Consider the following 20,103-nt stretch of genomic DNA (forward strand, 5'->3'; position numbering starts at 1 on the left):
GCCCCCCCACCCCCCATGGCTGCCCTGCCCAGCCCAGCCCAGCTCCTGGACCTTTAAAAACAAAAATAACAGGAAAAAACCCGACCTCACCAGTTCCTCACAAGTCAGAGGTGTCCACACAGAGTGCCTTACCATTCCAGGTGGAATGGTCACTTTTTTTCAAGTATTCAAGTGATGTGGCCCTAACACCAGGGAGTGGTATTAACGCTAAACTTCATGTGACATTTTTGTGTTTATTTACTCAATTTTACAAGATTCTTCTGTAGTTCTTCAGCCCTCTGTAAACTTGGCCACCTCACTATATGAAAAGCACAGGCCCTCACACAGTTCTGCAGGGATATCTTCACTTACTTCCCTTTGTGAGAACTATTTATACCCAACTTAGCTTTCTTTCGGAATCACAGAATCATTGAAAAGTATGGCTGGAAGGAACTGCAAGAGGTCACCTAGTTCTACCCCCTGATTAAAGGAAGACAGCATGCTTGACTAAACCATTCTAGTCAAGTGTCAGCCTAACCTGCTCTAAAACTTCCGAGGATGGTGATATCAGGTAGCCTGTTCCAATGCTTAGCTACCCTCATAGTGAGAAACTTCTTTAGCTAATTACTGTCCTGTGAATGCTTCTAATGCCAAGACAAAAGTGACACTAATTATATCACTCCTTTGAGCACTACTGCTTTAAAAAAGTTATAGAACAGGGGTCAGCATCCTTTCGCTAGTGTGGGCCAGAGCTTATGACCCAGCCATTACCGCAGACTGGAAGTTTCTGTCCCTGCCTGACTCTGAGCAACTGGTTGCTAAATTCCCAGCCCCTCTGCAGCAAGGATAAACTAGATACTGGGGAGAAGTTGACTCCACAGCTGAAGAAAACACTACAAAGCAGAGGGGTGGCATGGGACAGTGAAGAGCAAGTGATCCCTTATGCCAAATCAGACCTCCGCATATCTGGCTAGACCCATTCATTTGCCAGAATGGGCCTGAAGGCCATAGGTTGCCCACCCCCGTATAGAATCTTTGTTAAAAATGCTACCTTGAAGATCATCTTCTACAAGTTAGATATCCCAGACCACCTTTATTCTGAGTATTCCCTCTAAAGATGCAGGATATTTTCTTTTCATAATCGAGTATGAATTTTATCCAGAACAAATCTATTCAACTACTGAACCACTTTGACTGATGTATCAATCAATTAGTCTACGCAGATAAACCAAGGCACTGAATAAAATGGAAGTTCTGATTTAAAATGGGTACTATAACAAAGATTTTTTTTTTTTTTTTTGGTTTAGCTGACTGTAGTTTAAGGTTAAGAGTAAGATATTATAGTGACAATATTCTTGACCTCTGGTAAAATTGCACATACCTTTAAAAAGTGAAATTCACATGTAAATATGTATCCAAGTCAACTGGTACAAGGGGGGGCGGAAAAAAAAAGGGCAATTACAACAAAGATTAATTTGACGTTGTCTGCTCAATATAAAAACTTAATTTTGGAAACGAGTCACTTAAAGTCCTGTTCTAGGCTTGCCCATCCTGCTCTATGAAACTCGGAAGAGAACATACACATTGATCAAATGTTTTCAATTTGATTTTCCCAGCCAGCCATCAGTGATTTGCAATTAATATGGGGCAGACTCCCATTAGGTTGCAAAGCCATTCTGTTTTTCCTGCTTTCTGACTTCTTATTTGTCCATATCAATTTCCTGTACACCTGGATATATAGTGGAGATAAAGTTAATGTAACAGAGCCAGAAGGCTCCTGTTACTTGAGGAGGAAAGAGAAGTAGGAGGAGATAATTATAAGTTTAATAGCCAGCCAGGGAGAAAAGCGGAGTCCAGGAGGGCATATTGCAGAGCTAATTACATAGTCTAGCACAGTGAGGTCTGAGAAGAGAGAGAAGACACGATAGTGGCTACACCGCAGCAGTAAACTACCCTAAGGTGAAGCCAGTAAGCCTAATTAGAAAGTAACTGTGGGTAGCTGGGAAGGTCATCTGACTGGAAAGGGGCAAGACATGGGAGATGAGCCAGGGCAGGCAGGCAGGCCCTGGAGGCCACTAGGGAAAGAGCTCTAGAGACGGAGGGTGTCAATTGCTGGGTGACTGACTCGGATTCTGCTTGGCCGATGATGTTACATAAAAGCTGAGGACTGGCAGGATACTAAAACCTAGATGACTAGGGGTTGGCATACTGCCTGTCGGCTAAGAGTTCAGTTATGGCCAGGGGCCCTATGGTTTTAGTTTGAGGGTTTTTTTTTAAACTGGTGGCTTGGGTTTCATAGATTAAAAGGGGCTGGTAAAAACCTTGCAAGATCATCGGGTGGTCCAGCTCCCCTGCACTAGGCATGAAAGACAATTAGGGTCAGGTGACCCCAGCAAAGTGACCATCCAGTCTCCTCTTGAAGATTTCCAGGTTAGGTGATTGCACCACCTCTGGAGGAAGCTTATTCCACAGTCTGGACACCTTAAGTGTGTTAAGCCTGAAATGGTCTTCCAGGAGTGTGTGGCCATTACTCCTAGTTTTCCCCAATGGTGCCCTGGTGAGCAGTTGTTTGCTGAGCCCTTGAAGTATTCCCCTGATATAGCAATAAGCTGCTGCCAACTCCCCTCCAAGCCTTCTCTTTTTTAAGGCTGAGGGACTTGGGCCTCCTCATATGGATTGTCTTGCAAGTCTCTGATCATACAGGTGACTCTTTTCTGGACTCTCTCTCAAGCTTTTCCATGTCCTTGTTGAAATGCAGTGCCCAGAATGGAATGCAGTACTCCAACTGCAGTCTCACCCATGCCGAGTAAAGCAGAAGAACTGCATCCTTGGTTTTGCTTGAGATGCATCGGTTGATGCATGCCAGAGTATTGTTTGCTCTGCTGGTTACAGCATTGCACTGACAGCTCATGTCCATACTATGGTTTATTATTACCCCAAGGTCCCTTTCAGTCATAGTGCTAGTCAGTATGGTGCCAACAAAGCCTGTAAGTATGTTGGGGACTGTTCATCCCCAGATGAAGTTCAACATGGAGAAGTATAAAGTACTCCATCTGGTTCCGATCTGCTCAACTTGCCAGCCTGTTTTAGGTCTGCTTGTATTTGCAAGCTATTTTCAAGAGCGATTATGCTTCCCCATAACTTGGTGTCATGTGTGAAGTTGGCCAGTGAGCTCATCACCCCCCCACATCCAAATCATTGATAAAGAGGTTGAAAAGCACTGGACCAACCATGAACCCCTGATGGACATTGTAGGCGTGTGCCTGCCTTACTTGCTATTTCCCCTCGGGGCTCTCCTGCCATGACTTTCAAGATGGGAAAACATGATTAGATATTAATCCCTGAGGGGGATGAAGCACCAGAGATCACCCAGGAGTTGGTTAACAAGGTATGGAGTTCTATTGTGCGTTGACTACAGTTGTTAATCACCACCCTTAATTGTCTCATTAACAAGGAAGCAGTGATGCTGCCACCCTGCTGAGCAGCATCTTCCCTGCTCTCCTCCTCGATTACCATGTCTTCGCTGCCGTCTACCCCACTGGGGTTACTTGGCTCCAGGGCTCCCCTGGGGCAGGTTTCCCTGGCCCCCCGTGAGTCCTGTCAATCTCCCATTGTCCACTCCACATCAGGTAAGTATCCCTTAGTTCACCCCATCTCCACGGATCCAGCGTTCCTTCACTGAGAGGCTTAATTTGCTGTTAGCCACTTCCTGCGGCTATTTCCTCTTCTCCAATGCCCTGAGGGCAGAGTACTGGTTCTCCTGTCCTGCCTTTGAAGCTTGGTGGTGTCCCTAATTATCTTTATCTTTACCTGGTGAGCTAAACCCTCCTCACCCTGGCCCCTCTGGCTACCCAGGGCCTGGGTCTGCTTAGTAACAGGGCTTTGGCTTGAGCTCCTGTTAGACACCACCGGCCATTTCTCATCAGAATGACACATCCATTCATTAAAACTCTCTAGGTCCTACCCCGTAGCCAGCTTCCTACCCACCTAACTGTCAAGCAGTTAACCCCACAATCCTCCAATTTACCCATGAGATCATCATGGGATACCAGATCAAAGGCCTTTTGGAAGGTTAGGTGTATGATGTCAACCTCCTCTCTTAACTTGCCACCTGCATTTCTGGTCATAGAAGGAGATGAGATTGGTAAAACAAGACCTGCCTTCAACAAAGCCATGCTGGCTCTTTTGCAGAAGGTAGGATTCTGAACGTATATCAAACACAAACTCCTTGATGAATTTTTCCAGGATTTTCCCTGGGATAGAAGTTAGGTTAATTGGCCTATAGTTTGTGAATACAGGAAAGGTTTAGAGGTCCCAGCTGTGCCTGCAGGGCATGTAAGGCGAATAGTGAGAACAGTGGAGAAAGGCCCAATGCCCAATGTCTGAATAGGGCAAGAACCAGGGCCAGGGACCTGAAGTCCATGAAAAGCTAGAACTGGGGCTGGGGGTTTGTAGCCTGAGAAGGGCAAGAATGAGGGCCCAAAGTCCAAGAGGGGCATTAGTCAGAGTCTGAGAAGGATAATACAGTAAAAGTATCCTGGGAATGGGGGATGTTGGATAACAAAATATGTTGGTTAATTGAGCGACCTGAACAGGCATCAGTTAATTGAAATATGCTGGTTAATTAATTGAGTGTCATTTTCTGCCATGTCCAGGGCATCACCGCTCCTCCTGCAGCATTGCTTACCCTCCCGTGGGCCCTGCAGGACAGGGGGGGCAGGCCCCATGAAGCCTGCTATGCCCTGCGCCATGGGGCTCAGCAGCACAGGCTGCTTTTCCTTGGGCTGTAGGGGTTTGGAAAAACCCAAAGTGCCATGGTGGGCACTTCCAGTTTCACTTTACCTTACAAGCTGGCATGCCGGTTAATAGAACATGCCAGCTTGTAAGGTACCAGATAACGGAGCTTTTACTGTACCAGGACTGGAACCCCAGGACTGACGCAAAATGCAGGCTAAAAATCACCAGAAATCTTCTAGTGTTGTCAGAGGAACTACCTGTTTAAAAAAAATAGCACTATATTGTACAAAGAGGAGGAAGATAATTGTCATTTAAAAGAGTGACTGGCATTGTTCTAGTTCTCATGGTGGACTTCAATCACTCTGACATCTCCTGGGAGGGTAATACAGCAGTGCACGGGCAATCCAGGACATTTTTGGAGAGTGTTGGGGATGCCTCCCTGGTGGATGTGCTGGAGTGGACAGCAAGAGGCCATGCTCTTCTTAACCTGTTACTCACAAACAGGGAATTGGTGGGGAATGTAGTAGTGGATGGCAGCTTGGGCAGCAGTGACCACAAGATGATTGAGTTCAGGATCCTGAGGAAAGGAAAAATGGGGAAGCAGCAGAGTAAGGACCCTGGAAAAGCAGACTTTGGCTTCCCAGGGGATTCTGACCAAGTCAGTCTGAGCTGGCTGTACTTGAAAGAAATCCTATGGAGATTGCAGGAACTAACCATCCTCATGTACAGGAAAACTAGCACGTATGGCAGAAGATCACATTGGCTTAGCAGGGAACTCTTCAATAAACTTAGTCACAAAAAGAAAGCTTATAAGAAGTAGAAACTTGGACAAATAAATCAGGAGGAGCACAAAAGCTTTGCTAGAACATGGGGGGGAATGAAGTCAGGAAGGCCAAAGTGCAACTGGAGTTGCAGCTAGCAAGGGACGTGAAAGGAAACAAAAAGGGTTTCTACAAGTATGTCGGTAGCAAGAGAAGGATCAGGGAAAGTGTGGGTTCATTACTGAATGGAGGAGGCATGCATAAAAGGCTGAAATGCTCAATGCCTTCTTCACAGACAAGGTCAGTTCCAAGACTGCTGTACCAGGCAGCACAGTTTGGGGAGAAATTGGGCAGCCACAGTGGTGAAACAACAGGTTAAGGACTATTTAGAAAAGCTGGACATATACAAATCCATGAGGCTGGCTGGGATGCACCCAAGGGTGCTGAGAGAGTTGGCTTAACTGAAAATTCATGGTGATCAGGAGAGGTTCCGGATGACTGGAAGAGGGCAAACATAGTGTCCATATTTAAGAAAGGAAAAAAGTAGGATCCAGAGAACGACCAGTCAGACTCAACAACTTCATCAACAACCTGGAAGATGGCATAAAGTGCATGCTTAGCAAGTCCGAAGATGACACCAAGCTGGAGGGGAGTAGTAGATATGCTGTATGGTAAAGCTAGGATTCGGAGTGACCTAGATGAACTGGAGCAAAAGAAACCTCATGAGTTTCAACAAAGACAAGTGCAAAGTTCTGGAATGACATAATCCCATGCATGAGTACAGGCTGGAGGCTGACTGGCTGGGCAGCAGCTCTGCAGAAAAGGACCTGGGGGTTACAGTGGACCATAAGCTCAATATGAGCCAAGAGTTGCAAAAAGGCTAATGGCATACTGGGCTGCATCGGCAGGAGTGTTGCCAGCAGGTCAAGATAAGTGATTATTCCCCTGTATTTAGCATTGGTGAGGTCACATCTAGAGTACTATATTCAGTTTTGGGCCCCCCACTACAGAAAGGATGTGGACAAATTGGAAAGAATTCAGCAGAGGGCAACAAAAATGGTGAGGGGACTGAGGGACATGATTTATGAGAAAAGACTGAGGGAACTGGTCTTATTTAGCCTAGAGAAAAGGAGACTGAGAGGGGATTTAATAGCAGTCTTCAACTACCTGAAGGGGGAGTTCAAAAGAGGATGGAGCTAGACTGTTTTCAGTGGTGGTAGATGACAGAACAAGGAGTCATGGTCTCAAGTTGCAGCAGGGGAAGCTGAGATGAGCTATTAGGAAGTATGTTCTTACTAGGAAGGTAGTAAAACACTACAACAGATTATCCAGAGAAGTTATGGAATCCCCATCACTAGAGGTTTTTAAGACTTGGCTAGACAATGCTTTGGCCTGGATGATCTAGATGGAAATGGTCTTGCCTTGAGCAGGGGGTTGGACTAGATGATCTCCTGAGGTTCCTTCCAACCCTAATTTTCTATGAAAATTGTAAACTTAGCACTCCTGTTTTTCAAGTCTCAATGTAAAAGCAAACGGGCATTCAGAAGAACAGGTCAAAACTGACAAAAGGACACTCCTATTTATACATAGCACATTACTAACCTGTGGAAATCACTGTCACAATATCATTGAGAACAGTATATTTTTAGGTTACAAAAATAGTTAAATGAATACTAATAAATACTGTTAAGCATTAGATAAAACTTTAAAAAATATAAACTCCACATTTTTGGAGAAGAACCATCCATTAATTAATGATTATTAAATAAAACCAAAATGAGTAGGTTTATACAATAACTGTACATTGAAAAAGACTTCTGAAGCACTTGATACTGGCCAGTCAGAGAAAGTAGTCTAATCCAGCAATTCTTATATTTTTATGGTTGACAAGAAGGGAGCAGCAGTCCATTTTCAGATGGATGTAGACCTTGCTCTCCCTCACCAATCAGAAAAAGACAGTCTGCTATGTAGGATAAAAAAGGTCCAAATGATATTGTGCCCCCAAATTCTAAATAGAACAAGCCTTCTAGTAGCTGTAACAGAGACAAAAACCCCCCCCTACTTTTGATACACAAAGTTAAAAAGAAATGGTAGGAAAATTTGGAAGGAGTTTTTTTAAGGATGTTAAGGTGTTTATTTTGGCTTCTGATCCAATCATCTTGGATAAACACAGCTTTAGCAGTGAAAATTTATGATACAAATACAAAAAAGCTCTAAAAGAGGCTTATTATTTTTTCAATTAAGTTCAATGCACTTTAAATTGACTTTTGTGTACCACAGTGCCCTCTACTGGGTTCACTTACTCAAGAATAGGGGAAAGGAGTTGTTCATCAAGGGTAAGCTACACACTTCCTTTTGTTTTTTTGTTTCACTCCAGTTGTTCTCCACCTCTGGCCCACAGGCGTAACTCAGCCTATGGGAATGCCCATAGCTCTGCAAATTTGGAGGAAGGGGAGTAGTAGCAGTAGTGACTTCCAGAGCTGTGGCAATTAATGCTGGCACCACTCCCTCACTACCAAATTTCTAGACATATGAGGAGCTCTGTGGACCAGATGATTCAGCAAAGTCAGTCTGTGGCTGGATCCAGCATGTGGGGCTGGAATACACCTAGATGTGATGCTTGGAGCTACTCCATGGCCAAATCCAATATACAGAGTCAGGCTGGGCATGGGATTGCTCCAAGGCCAAATCAAAGTCACAGACTGATCTCATGTGGAAATCCCATGTTGGATCTACCCTGTGAATTGGCCCTTGCCCCTTCTCTGGCCCTAGGGCCTGGTTGTGTACAATCGTCTTGCATTGCTGATGGCACACAAAAGTAGCTAACTTAATACAGAATCATAAACAAATAGAAAATTAGGGTTGGAAAGGACCTCAAGAGGTTATCTAGTCTAACCTCCTGTTCAAGGCAGAACCATTCCCAACTAGATCATTCTACCCTGGGCTTCTGGGGGCCTTAAGAACCTCCAAGAGGTCCACCACCTCTCTAGGTAACCTGTTCCAGTGCTTCACCACCCTCCTAGTGAGAGAGATTTTCCTAGTATCCAAACTAAACCTCACTTGCTGCAACTTGAGACCATTGGTCCTTGTTCAGTCATCTGCCACCACTGAGAACTGTCTAGTGCCATCCTGTTTGGAACGACCCTTCAGGTAGTTAAAGGGTGCTATCAAATCCCCTCTCAGTTTTCTCTTTTCCAAATTAAATAAACCCAGTTCCCTCAGCCTCTCCTCACAAGTCATGTGCCTCAGCCCTCAAACTTTTTTTGTAGCGCTCTGCTGGACTCTCTTTCAACATGTCCACATCCTTTCTAAAGCAAAGGGCCTTAAACTGGACACAGTACTCCACATGTGGCATCATCACTGAGAGGAATAATTACTTTCCTCAATCTGCTGGCAAAACTCTTACTACTGCAGCCTTAGCCTTCTTGGCAACAAGGGCACACTGCTGCCTCATATCCAGCTTATTGTCCACTGTAACCCTCACATTGTTTTCTGCAGAGCTGCTGTTTAGCCAGTCAGCCCCCAGCCTGTACTAGTGCATGGGGTTGTTCCAGTCCAGGACTTTGCGCTTGTCCTTGTTGAAACTCATGAGGTTGGTTTTTTTGGCCCAGTTCTCCAATTTGTCTAGGTCACTCTGAACCCTAGCTATACCCTCCAACATAGCTACAACTCCCCCCAGCTTGGTGTCATCTGCAGACTGTAGCAGAGCATGGGAGTGCTCCATCCAAACCACAGGACTTTGCACTTGTCTTTGTTGCAGATCATGAGATTTCTTTTGGCCCAGTCCTCCAATTTGTTTAGTTCACTCAGAATCCTAGCCCTACCATCCAATGCATCTCCTACACCCCCCAGCTTGGTGTCATCTAGGGGTGGGCAATTATTTCGGGCAGAGGGCCACATGGGTAGCCGTACTGCTTGACAGGTGCCATGCCCTGGTGCTCCTCATTTGGTATTCTTCCTGCACATTGGGATGGTTTGTCCTGCACCCTCAGTACAGTCTCTTTAAAATACAACCAAAACACAATATAAAGTAATTGTGATTCTTTGTAATATTTTATGTGCTTTCAGTTTTTGGTGTGCGCATACCTGACATGGATTAAATCAAATTCTTATGTCAACAGCATCCACTTGATCCTTGCCTAAACCTTAGACATTCTCATAGATAACTCATCTTAGACTATCTCATTAACAGTAAGTTGTATAATGATTCTTTCTTCTTCCAGTGACTGTTTGCAAAAATTTCACTCTTGAGGATTTATAAGCATTGTCAATTTGCTTGGAGGGGGATAATAGGACTTCTAATTAAACAATGATGGTATGACATTCCTACCAAAAGGTCACTGGATTATGAAAACTCTGCCAAAGGATAATGTGCTGAAAAGAAGCTGCCCTACACATTTCAGAAATAACGGTATTCCTCAAACAGGCAAAAGGGGTTGCTTGAATTCTAGTGGGACAAGCTCTAACATGGCCAAGCAAATCAAACTTATGTTGCTCGTACCCTTTTTTAAAGGTGGAGACCCTTTTTGATAATCTCCAATGCTGCTTTCTAAGGGTATCACAAAAAGCTTGAACATTTTAGGACTATTCCTGGATTATTTTGTCGTATTCAAGTGTAATAGCTGCTGCTGGACTTGCAGCAGGGCTAAAGATACCTGTAAAGGCAAAGCGGGAAAGTTTGCAGGCACAGTGTTTGTAAAAGCATATGCATGTTTTTGATTGGTTCCTGAGGCAGGCAAGGTGACAGAGCTCAGCCCTGGGACAGTCGAGCTCAGAAAGGAGAGAGAGGTCTGAAGGGAAGGGGCCCCAGACCACAGAGCTCGGGCAAGAACCACGCTGCAGCTGGCAGTGGCTGTTGACTGTGAATAAAAGCTGCAGTTAGAGATGGGGAGAAGACAGACCTGGCATCCTTTTCTCTCTGTGAGGCACAGGGACTGGTGGACGGAAAAAGGGTCATAAGGGAGACTTGCCTAGCAGAACGGGGTGGCAGTCTGGGAAGGCTCTGGGGAGAGTTTGCTGAGAACGCAGCCTGGGCTTGTGTGGGTGATAAACCAAGAGTTATTTCAGTGATCTGCACAAAGGGCTGCATCTGGGAATTGGGGAAAGGTGCTTTTGGGGAGGGGGAACAGTGTGTTGTTTTTTTTTGTTTTGTTTTTTTTTTGGTTTTGTTTTTTTTTGCAGATACAACAGACAGCTGGACCAAAGGAAAGCTTCTCTCCCCCATGTAGGCTCTATCAGAGGGCAGAACAGCACCTTTCTGAAGCAAGCCCCCACTACACCAAGAATGTTACTATGTTGTTAATGTAAAGGAGAGCTGATGTTTGGGTTAACTCTGTGCACTCCTGCTGAAATTCACTTGAGTTTCAAGGTCTAAGCTGGGGACTTGTACTGAGGATGTTCTTTATTCAATTGATATAAAGTGTTCTTAGTTCACTGATACCCTGGCTTTGACCATTATATTACTGATATCTTGTTTGGATATTAACCTCATTCATATGTTGACTGTTTTGTAAATGATAAACTAAAGAGTTAGACTGTATGTACTCCAGTGTGTGAGAAAACCACAAGAAAGCACTCAACAGCAAGATGGCCCCAGCCTTAGGAGCTGGGAGGTTGACCGAGGCTATTTGATACCCCAGGACCTTGAATCCGGACTGCTGCTAACTGCAGCTAGCACTCTGGCTAGGTTTGCACAAGTATGACAACAATGCCCTTTCTACATCAAGTGTATCTGAGCGATGCTGAGAAGAAAGACCGGAAGATGAATAAATTGATACGAAACTGAAATATCTTTGGGCCTAAGGCCTAAGCAGAGCAGCATACATTCTGCATCACTTACCAAAAAAAAAATAATTAGCTATTCAGTGCTGAGTACCCCAAGATGAAAGTATCTGGAATATCTGATCTCTGAGGAATGTAACAGAGGTGATCTATTGCTAATGCTGTAGTGCTGACTATTTGCTCAGAGATCATAGGAGACAGAAAAAAAATTGACTCTCCTTCTATTAACAAAACAAATTTAACAGACAGAACGTTGCAAATCTTTACATATATATACACACACTTACACTGTCATTTGGTATACCAGGTATTTACAGATCCAGTGTTCATTTCAACAAGATGCAAAGGGACTAAGTCTGAACATTCATTCAGCAAATAACGCTGGTAAAGTTAGCATTTTTCTTTATTTCTTTGTATTTCTTTTTCTATCTTTTCTTCTTGATTCTGTTCCTAATCACTAGGATGTTCTCAGTGTATCTGTGTGTAAAAATAAAAGCCTTTCACTGTCTTTCAGTTTTATTGGTGAAACTCTCTGTTAAAAATATTTTAAAAGATTAAATATTTTTAAAAATCCTGGCAAGTTAGACACCTGCCTTAACCTACATTTGAAATAAAAACAAGCACTGAACAAAGTCACTTAAGCCCTGGCATTTGGTGTCTGCTGTTGGGAACAATAACTGTTCTCTATTCACTACCAGTGTGAAATCACAGCAGGACAAAAAGTTTAAAGCATGAAAGAAACAGGAGTTTCAAAGCCACTGAGGACCTCAGAGAAAGACAAGTGGAGGCATGTAAGTGTGCTCATTTTCTGGTAGACTTGACATGTAGTAAGATTTAGTGAACAATATCTGCGTAATAGCTGAAGCGATCCAGAAGTTTCTTTTGGAAAGGATCGCTGCATGAGGATTAGTCTGTACAATAGCCAACACATTCATATGAAGGGAAACTGAAAATAGAGTGACCAGAAAGAAAGTACAAAAGATGACATGGAACTGGTTAGTTTAAAGGATGAAGAAGACTTATTACTGTGGACAGTTACTCTGCAGATCAGCAATTCCCAAAATACTAGGCAAGCCCCCATCAAAGAGGGAGAAAGATAGGCAGGGGCACACAGAAAAGATGTGAAAAGAGCAGGTCTCTAGCAATGTAATACAGAGCTGAAAGGCATGCAATTTATTTCATGCTGAACCCTTCTAGTGGATTTCACAAGTTAGGAAAGTTAAGTGAAGTGAAATGGATTTGTGGTCTCAGTGTAATTCATAATAAACAGGGATACACATTGCCACTGGCAGATTGAGATAGGACAGGGAATAAATGAACACAAAGAATTAAACTCCTTTCTTATCCACAGATTCCTTCAATGGAAACTACTCCCAACATAATGGAAGAATTGCATAGTAGGTACCTTGCCTAAGTGCTACGTGCTTTATTTAAGATCATAATCTACTGTTATCAATTTACCACCCTTATTTTCATTTAAAATGTAACATAAATTTAATATGACAGTAAAAAGGAGGTGAAAAAGATGGACAATGAAAATAACAAGAGAGGAGGCTGAATGGATGAGAGCTCTTTTCAGAGGATTGTGTGCTAGTACCATATATTCCTTCATACAATACACATCTTTCCTCCCCTAAAAAACAGCTTCTGGAAACTGGAGTATGCACTGAAGGAAAGGAAATATGGGAATAGCAGTTTCAACTACTTAAGTTTTGGCCAAATAAAAGCCACTAAAGCCTCCAGTCTACACAGGGAACACAGCAATAAGCAGACTCAGTTCACAAGGAAAGATCTTTTTTCCTTCAGACTGGGGTGCGGGAGAGGCATGCCTTTGAGCAGGAAGGGCAGGAGGATTTTCACCTGCTTTAAGGACTCTAAAAAGTCCCCAGAGATTCCCATGGTACAGTGCAATACAAAAAGGGAATGAAGTCACATCAGTACATCCCCTCTGGATCCACCACTGCAAGTGAGTCTATGGGAAACAGGAGTCCAGAAGAACTGGCTGTACCTTAAGAACACCAAAGTAAGGTCATAAGAGCAGGCTACACCAGTGGAAAGGAAGGATAGGAAGAGTGGCAAGAAACTGGGCTGTCTAAACAGTATATTCTTCAAAACTGGAAACTCAAAATGAAATCTTAGGGTGCCACTAAGTATGAACCAGTTAACAACTGACTGGGTAAGAGATGTTCACATACAGACAGAACATTCCAGGTAGAAGAGTCACTTTTTAGGTGAAGTGCTGTAGCCCCAACACCAGGGGGTGAAAGTGAGCACCGAGATGCATATGCCTCCCAGTGAGTGCGTGGTGGGAGTTTTTGTTCCCATACTTTGGAATCCCAGGAGCTGGAGTACCTGTGACTGGGATTTTCACCAGCAAAGTAAGCAAAACTCTGGCTTGCATCCATACATGCTTCTCTAGCAAATCCCAGGATATCATCCTCCCGCTGTACTCGGCCTTGGTGAGGCCGCAGCTGGAGTACTGCGTCCAGTTTTGGGCTCCACAATTTACAAAGGATGTGGAGAAGCTTGAGAGACTGCAGAGGAGAGCCACGTACATGATCAGAGGGCAGGAAAACAGCCCTTATGATGAGAGGCTGAGAGCCATGGGACTCTTCAGCCTGGAAAAGTGCAGGCTCAGGGGGGACCTGGTGGCTTCCTATAAGTTTATCAGGGGCTGTACATCGGGATCTGGGGGAATCCCTGTTCACCAGAGCACCTTATGGGATGACATGATCAAACGGTCACAGACTCCTCTAAAACTGTTTCAGGCTCGACATAGGAAAGAACTTCTCTACTGTCTGAGCCCCCGAGGCCTGGAACAGACTGCTGCCAGAGGTGCAGCAAGCACCTACTGTGGACTCCTTTAAGAGTCAGTTGGATGTTTATCTTGCTGGGATCCTATGACCCCGGCTGACTTCCTGCCCCTGGGGCAGGGGGCTGGACTCAATGATCTTCTAAGGTCCCTTCCAGCCCTAATGTCTATGACATCTATGAAATATCAGGGCTGCTCAGTGACACAAAACAGTGGTGGGAGGTGGGGGGGACAGGCACAGCTGGACCCACATCCTGGTGAATAAAGGGAGCAGAGGGAGCTCTGATTTTCTATGATAAAAAAACCAAAATCAAATGCCAAAATATACAGATATTTAGAATGTACCTAAAACCAAGATCCCTGATTCTTCCTGCACAAACAGGAGTCATCAATGGCTCAACAGCAAACTGGGAAGGAGGTGTCAAGCAGGGTTCTACAGGGCTCCGTCTTGGGTCTGGTGCCGTTTCATATTATCTGGGGAATGGGATTGTGTTTGTAGTGGATATTGAGCTGGTTGAGGTAGACACTTTGGAGGACAGAATTAGGAATGATCTGGACAAACTGAATATGGTGCAAAATTAATCAAATGAAATTCAGTAGGGTCAAATTCAATAGGGTAAACTCAACTTAGGTTGTTAAAACAATCAAAAGCACAAATACGAACAGAGAAATGATAAACTAAGTGGCAGTACTGCAGAAAAGGAGCTGGGTGTTAAAGTGGACTGCAAACTAAATACAAGCCAGTGTGCTCTTGCAAGATAACCCAGAAAAGCCAATGGAATTCTGGGATATATTAACAGGCGTGTTGCATGCAAATCAGTGGAAGTGATTCTTTCAGTGAGATCTCATCTGGACTATTGTTTCCATTACACTTCAAGAAAGACATGAACAAAAAGGAAAAGCCCAGCAGAGAACAAGTAAAACATTTTCCAAAATTGTGAATGTGATTTATGAAAAAGGGCAGAAACAAACTGAGATTATTTAGTCTGGAGAAAAGAAGACAAAAGAGAGCCTGATAATGGTTGTTATAAAGAAGTGAACATGGTAATAAACTAAATTATTTTCTGTGACCAGGGCACATAAAAAGAAACAAATCTTAAATTGCAGCAAGGGAAATTTAGATTGGATATTAGGAACAACTTTATAACTGAGGGTGGCTAAGCACTGGAACAGATAACTGAGAATGGAGAAATGAGAGAAATGCTGAGAACTAGAACTGAGAAATGCAAGGTGCTCCGTTCTTGAGAGGAAAAACTCACACCACACTTGTAGGCTCAGCAGTGCTACACATCGCTAGCACCATGACTGAAACATAGTTGGGGGTCATGACTGACCACAAGACAAACATGAGTCATCAATGCGATGCTGCAGCTGGCAAAGCAACAAAACTCTGGCTTGCATCTACTGATGCATCTCAAGCAAGACCCAGCAAGTCATCCTCCCACTTTACTCAGCTTTGGTGAGACCATAGCTGGAATACTGTGTCCAGTTCTGGGCTCTGCAATTCAGACAGGATGTGGAGAAGCTTGAGAGAGTCCAAGGGAAAGCCACACACATGATTAGAGGACAAGACAGCAGGCCTTATGAGGATAGCCTGAGAAACATGGGCCTCTTCAGCTTGGAAAAGCGCAGGCTCAGGGGTGACTTGTTGGCAGCCTATAAGTACATAAGGGTTGTGCATCAGGAACTGGAAGAAGGTCTAATCACCAGGGCACCCCATGGGAAGACAGGTCCAACAGTCACAAACTCCTGGAAAACCATTTTAGGCTGGACATAAGCAAAAACTTCTTTACTGTCCTAGTCCCCAAGGTCTGGAATAGACTCCCCCCAGAGATGGTAGAAGCACCTCCCCTGGATACTTTCGAAAAACACTTGGATGCCTATCTTGTTGGGATCATTTGACCCCTGCTGACTTCCTGCCTCTTGGGCAGGGGACTGGATCTGATGATTTTGCAAGATCCCTTCCAGCCCTAATGTGTATGAAATCTATGAGATTACCTAGGGAGGTTGTGGAATCCCTATATTTGCAAATTTTTGAGTGGGTCAAACACCTCTGCCTTGAGGAGGTGGGTCATTTCAATATCCTCCTGAAATACCTTCTAGCCCTATTTTGTATTATTCTAAATTACTCATCTAATATGTCTGTGTGATCAATTGGTTCTTCAGGCCATGAACTTGTGACAAGCAGTTGTACTTAATTTTATGAATATTTATTGGTAGAGAGAGATAATTAACTGTTAGTGTGAAATTAGGCAGAACACAGGGCAACGTAGCACCTTACAAACCACGGGTGGACAATTATTTGGGCTGGAGGGCCACTTAAGGAATTCCGGTGAGCTGTTGGGGCTGTGGGGGGAAGAGGGGTGCTGATCTGGCCTCAGCATCCCATCACGGATGCTGGAGGACCAGGGAGGTGCCAATTGATCCTACCCAGCCCTGGGCCCATCCACCCTGCACCCACCACTGAGGGCACTGGATAGAGTTGGCGGGATCTCCAGGGACACCAACCTGGGCCCCCCTGCAGGCACGGCACGCTCAGCCAGGCAGATGTGAAGGGGCTGGGCAGGCAGGGAGTGGTGTCCAGGAGTGGAACAGGCAGGCAGGCCTGGAATCATGGGGCAGTGGCAATGCACAGCCAGGGCTTAGGACACAGCTACAATCTGTTCCCTCCATTTCCCTGTGATGAGTGCCAGTTCCCTGCCTTGTGGTTACCAGCAGAGCTGGTGCCTGTTGCAGGGACATGGCGGGCAGTGCACTACAAATCTGCCCAAGGACCCAGGCCCTGCCCCAACTCTGTCACCATCCAGCAATCCTGGCTCCTGCCCCTCCCACCCATTCTGCTCTCCACCCACCTGTGGCCCCATCCCATCTACCTGACTGAGTATGCCCTGCTGGTGGGGGTCCCAAGCCACTCCCCACAGAGGCCCTGCCCACCCACTCACTCCTCCACTGCCCCCAGCAGTGGGTGCGGGGCAGATGGACCAGGGTACCCAGGTAGTGGGGCTGGGTCCAGCAATATTGGTGGAGACACAGGCAGTGGCAGCCAGAAGTGTGAGGGCAGAGTGTACTGCTGCCGTGACCCCACAGACTACAGTTCCCAGTGTGCCTGAGGGCCATGCACAGAGATAGGGTAGATTGCACTCTGCACCAGGTGGCACTTAGTATCATAGTACTTAGGGCTGGAAGGGACCTAAAAAGATCATCAGGTCACCCAGGCAGGAACGGGTGCCAGGACTGTATCACCCCAGCCAAAAATCTGTCCAGCCTCCTCTTGAAGACCCCCAAGGTAGGAGAGAGCACCACCGCACTTGGGAGCCCATTGCAGAGCCTGGCAGCCCTACCTGTCTCCTGATGTCCAGCCTGAATCTTCTCTCTAACAATTTGTGGCTGTTATTCCTAGTAATTCCGGGTGGTGCCCGAGGGAACAGAGCCTCCCCCAATTCCCACTGGTGCCCCCTGGTGAGTTTGTAAACATCCACCCTATCCCCATCTCAGCCTTCTCTTGTGGAGGGTGAATAGGTCCAGGCCCTTTAGCTTCTCTCCATAGGGCTCCTGACCATGCGAGAGGCCCTCCTGTGGACCCTCTCAATGCTAGGCACATCCCTCTGGCTGTGCGGTGCCCAGAACTGGATGCAGTACTCCAACTGTGGCCTGACCAATGCCACATAGAGCAGAAGGATCACCTCCCTGGACCTGCTTGTGATGCATCTGTAGATGCACGACAAGGTGAGGTTAGCCTTACTGACCGCTTCCTCGCATTGGCGGCTCATGTTCATCTTGGAGTCAACAATGACTCCAAGATCCCTTTCTGCCACTGTGTTGACAAGAAGGGTGTTCCCGAGCCTATAGGAGTGTTGCTGGCTCCTTTTCCCTAGATGCAGCACCTTGCACTTGTCTCTGTTGAATTCCATCTTATTCTCATCTGCCCACCTCTGCAACCTGTCTAGATCTAGCTGGATTCTGTCCGTCCCCTCCAGCATGCCCACCTCACCCCACATCTTGGTGTCATCAGCGAATTTGGACAGTGTGAATTCCATACCCACCTCCAGATCGCTGATAAAGACGTTAAACAGTACAGGCCCCAGGACCGAGCCCTGGGAGACTCCACTGCCCACAATCTTCCAGGTCGAAACCCTCCACTTCTATGCACAGGGGTGGCAGAACTAGTCATGTGCCACAGCCAAGGCTGTCCCCCTGTGCCTGGGCTGGGTGGGGCAGAGGAACCCACTACAGACTGGACAGAATCACTTGGTGAGCCAGATCCAGCCCACAGACCATATTTTGCCCACCCTGTCATAGATTAACACATTCAAAGAAGCATGAGCTTTTGCATGCTTCATGATGAAGTAGGCTGTAGCTTATGAAAGTTCATGCCTCTCTGAATGAATTACTCTATTAGGTGCCACATGGATCTGCCTTCTGCCTATTTTTGCTGGTGTCATCTTTATTTCAAAACAGCAATTCATGGGCAAAAAGATACACATTAATTTAAAACTTCATTGAATGGGGGTCATAAATGGCAAGACAAATTTATTTGAATTAGCAATATATTATCTCAATGTAGCTTGTACAATTTCATCCCTAAACTACAAATTATTTTTGAAAGACACATATAGAATAAATTATTATACTGGATTCTGGCAGTGAATTGTGGCTGTAATTCTTGCTTCCTATTTCTCCTTGTTGCACCTAAAGATACCTCGTGAATTATTTTACTATGTTTTTCCTCCTCAATTTATTATCAGTGTTTTGGAACACTAAATCTAGTTTATTACCTACACCTTCTCAAGTATCTAATTCCATTTTTATTTTTTCTATGTTACTTATAATGAATGTGTAATGTAGTCTAGTTAATTTCTTCAAAGTTTATGAAAGATACAGGAAAGTGTCAGCCTAATGCATCGTTAATCAAATAGCATTGGTGTAAGCCAAAAATCAATATAATGAACAAAATATTTGTTTGTTTACTTTAGTAATGTAATGCAACATTAGAAACCAAACCTGTGAATAACAGAGCACAGAACTTCCTATGTCACTTCCACAAGTCACATGACATTTCCATGTTTAAGAAATAGTAAAACCACCACTGTCAATTATTACAACATTTTTCATCAGAAAATATTTTATCCTTATCTGCTGAAGGCTATTTCCCATTTTTTGCTGTTTGTGAATACTACTATCTAACTGTCTGTCTGCACTGGAACAGCTGTCTGCTCTGTCTGTCCCTAAGGATAGAAAGCTCATGCCTTTTGATGTCTCTTCTCCCTCTTGGGGTGGCACAAAAGAGCCAAATGAACTAAATGCAGTGCTCTGTAGGCCACCAGATATGCTCCAAGTGTTTAATAGTGCCCATTCTCAACTTCAGTGCATATTTAGATGCACTGCTGGGTTAAATCTGTGGTTATTTTTTTTCAGTGAGGAGCAATTAGGCTGCTACAAGGTTCTAGGTAAAAGTTTGAATGACAAGTCTTCTTACCAGTTTATGAAATTTGCATGGATCAACTCCTTATGAAATTTCTGCGTCACTTCTTCAGAACTGCCAACCATTTCAAACTTCATAGTATATATTCAGTGGTTTGGGCAAAGAAGGACTAATGATAGCAGGCTGGGCAAGACAGCCACTTAATCAGCAGGCTGCATAACAGCATCTGTAAGAACAAGTACAATTATTTCACAGCTCATACCTAAGCAAATGATGCTAGCTTAAGATTTTAATTTTTACTTTCTTCAACAAACTGCTAAATCAAAAGTCATCACTGATCAGAACAACACATACCTTAGTATGTAACTTGTCTCACTGGCCAAAAATAGTAAGGAAGAATGGTATTGTCACCAGTACTCCTGATGAAGCTATGCAGTAAAGGAAGTTCACGTTCATAAATTTAAGGCTCTACTGAGTCTACATTTATATCTGTCATGTTGCATATTTTAACTAAAGATAACTGCAAAAGTATTTTTGTTTTTAATTTTGTAAAAGTTTTATGACTTGTTAATCACATCTCTTTTCAAATAAGCTCCATTACTGACTTTATA

The 20,103-nt window shown here is 44.5% G+C and overlaps 1 protein-coding gene across 1 annotated transcript in view; it reads right to left on the bottom strand.

Moving 5' to 3' along the window:
* Window positions 1-19,715, bottom strand: part of SGCG (sarcoglycan gamma) — a 234,021-nt gene extending 214,306 nt beyond the window's left edge. The window contains exon 1 of the mRNA XM_019530178.1: window positions 19,547-19,715. The gene's annotated coding sequence lies outside the window, so the exon portion shown is untranslated. The remainder of the gene's footprint in view (window positions 1-19,546) is intronic.
* Window positions 19,716-20,103: the final 388 nt, after the last annotated feature.

The sequence above is a fragment of the Crocodylus porosus genome, unplaced genomic scaffold, assembly GCF_001723895.1.
Source record: "Crocodylus porosus isolate Cpor-Errol unplaced genomic scaffold, CroPor_comp1, whole genome shotgun sequence".
NCBI classification, from domain to species: domain Eukaryota; kingdom Metazoa; phylum Chordata; order Crocodylia; family Crocodylidae; genus Crocodylus; species Crocodylus porosus.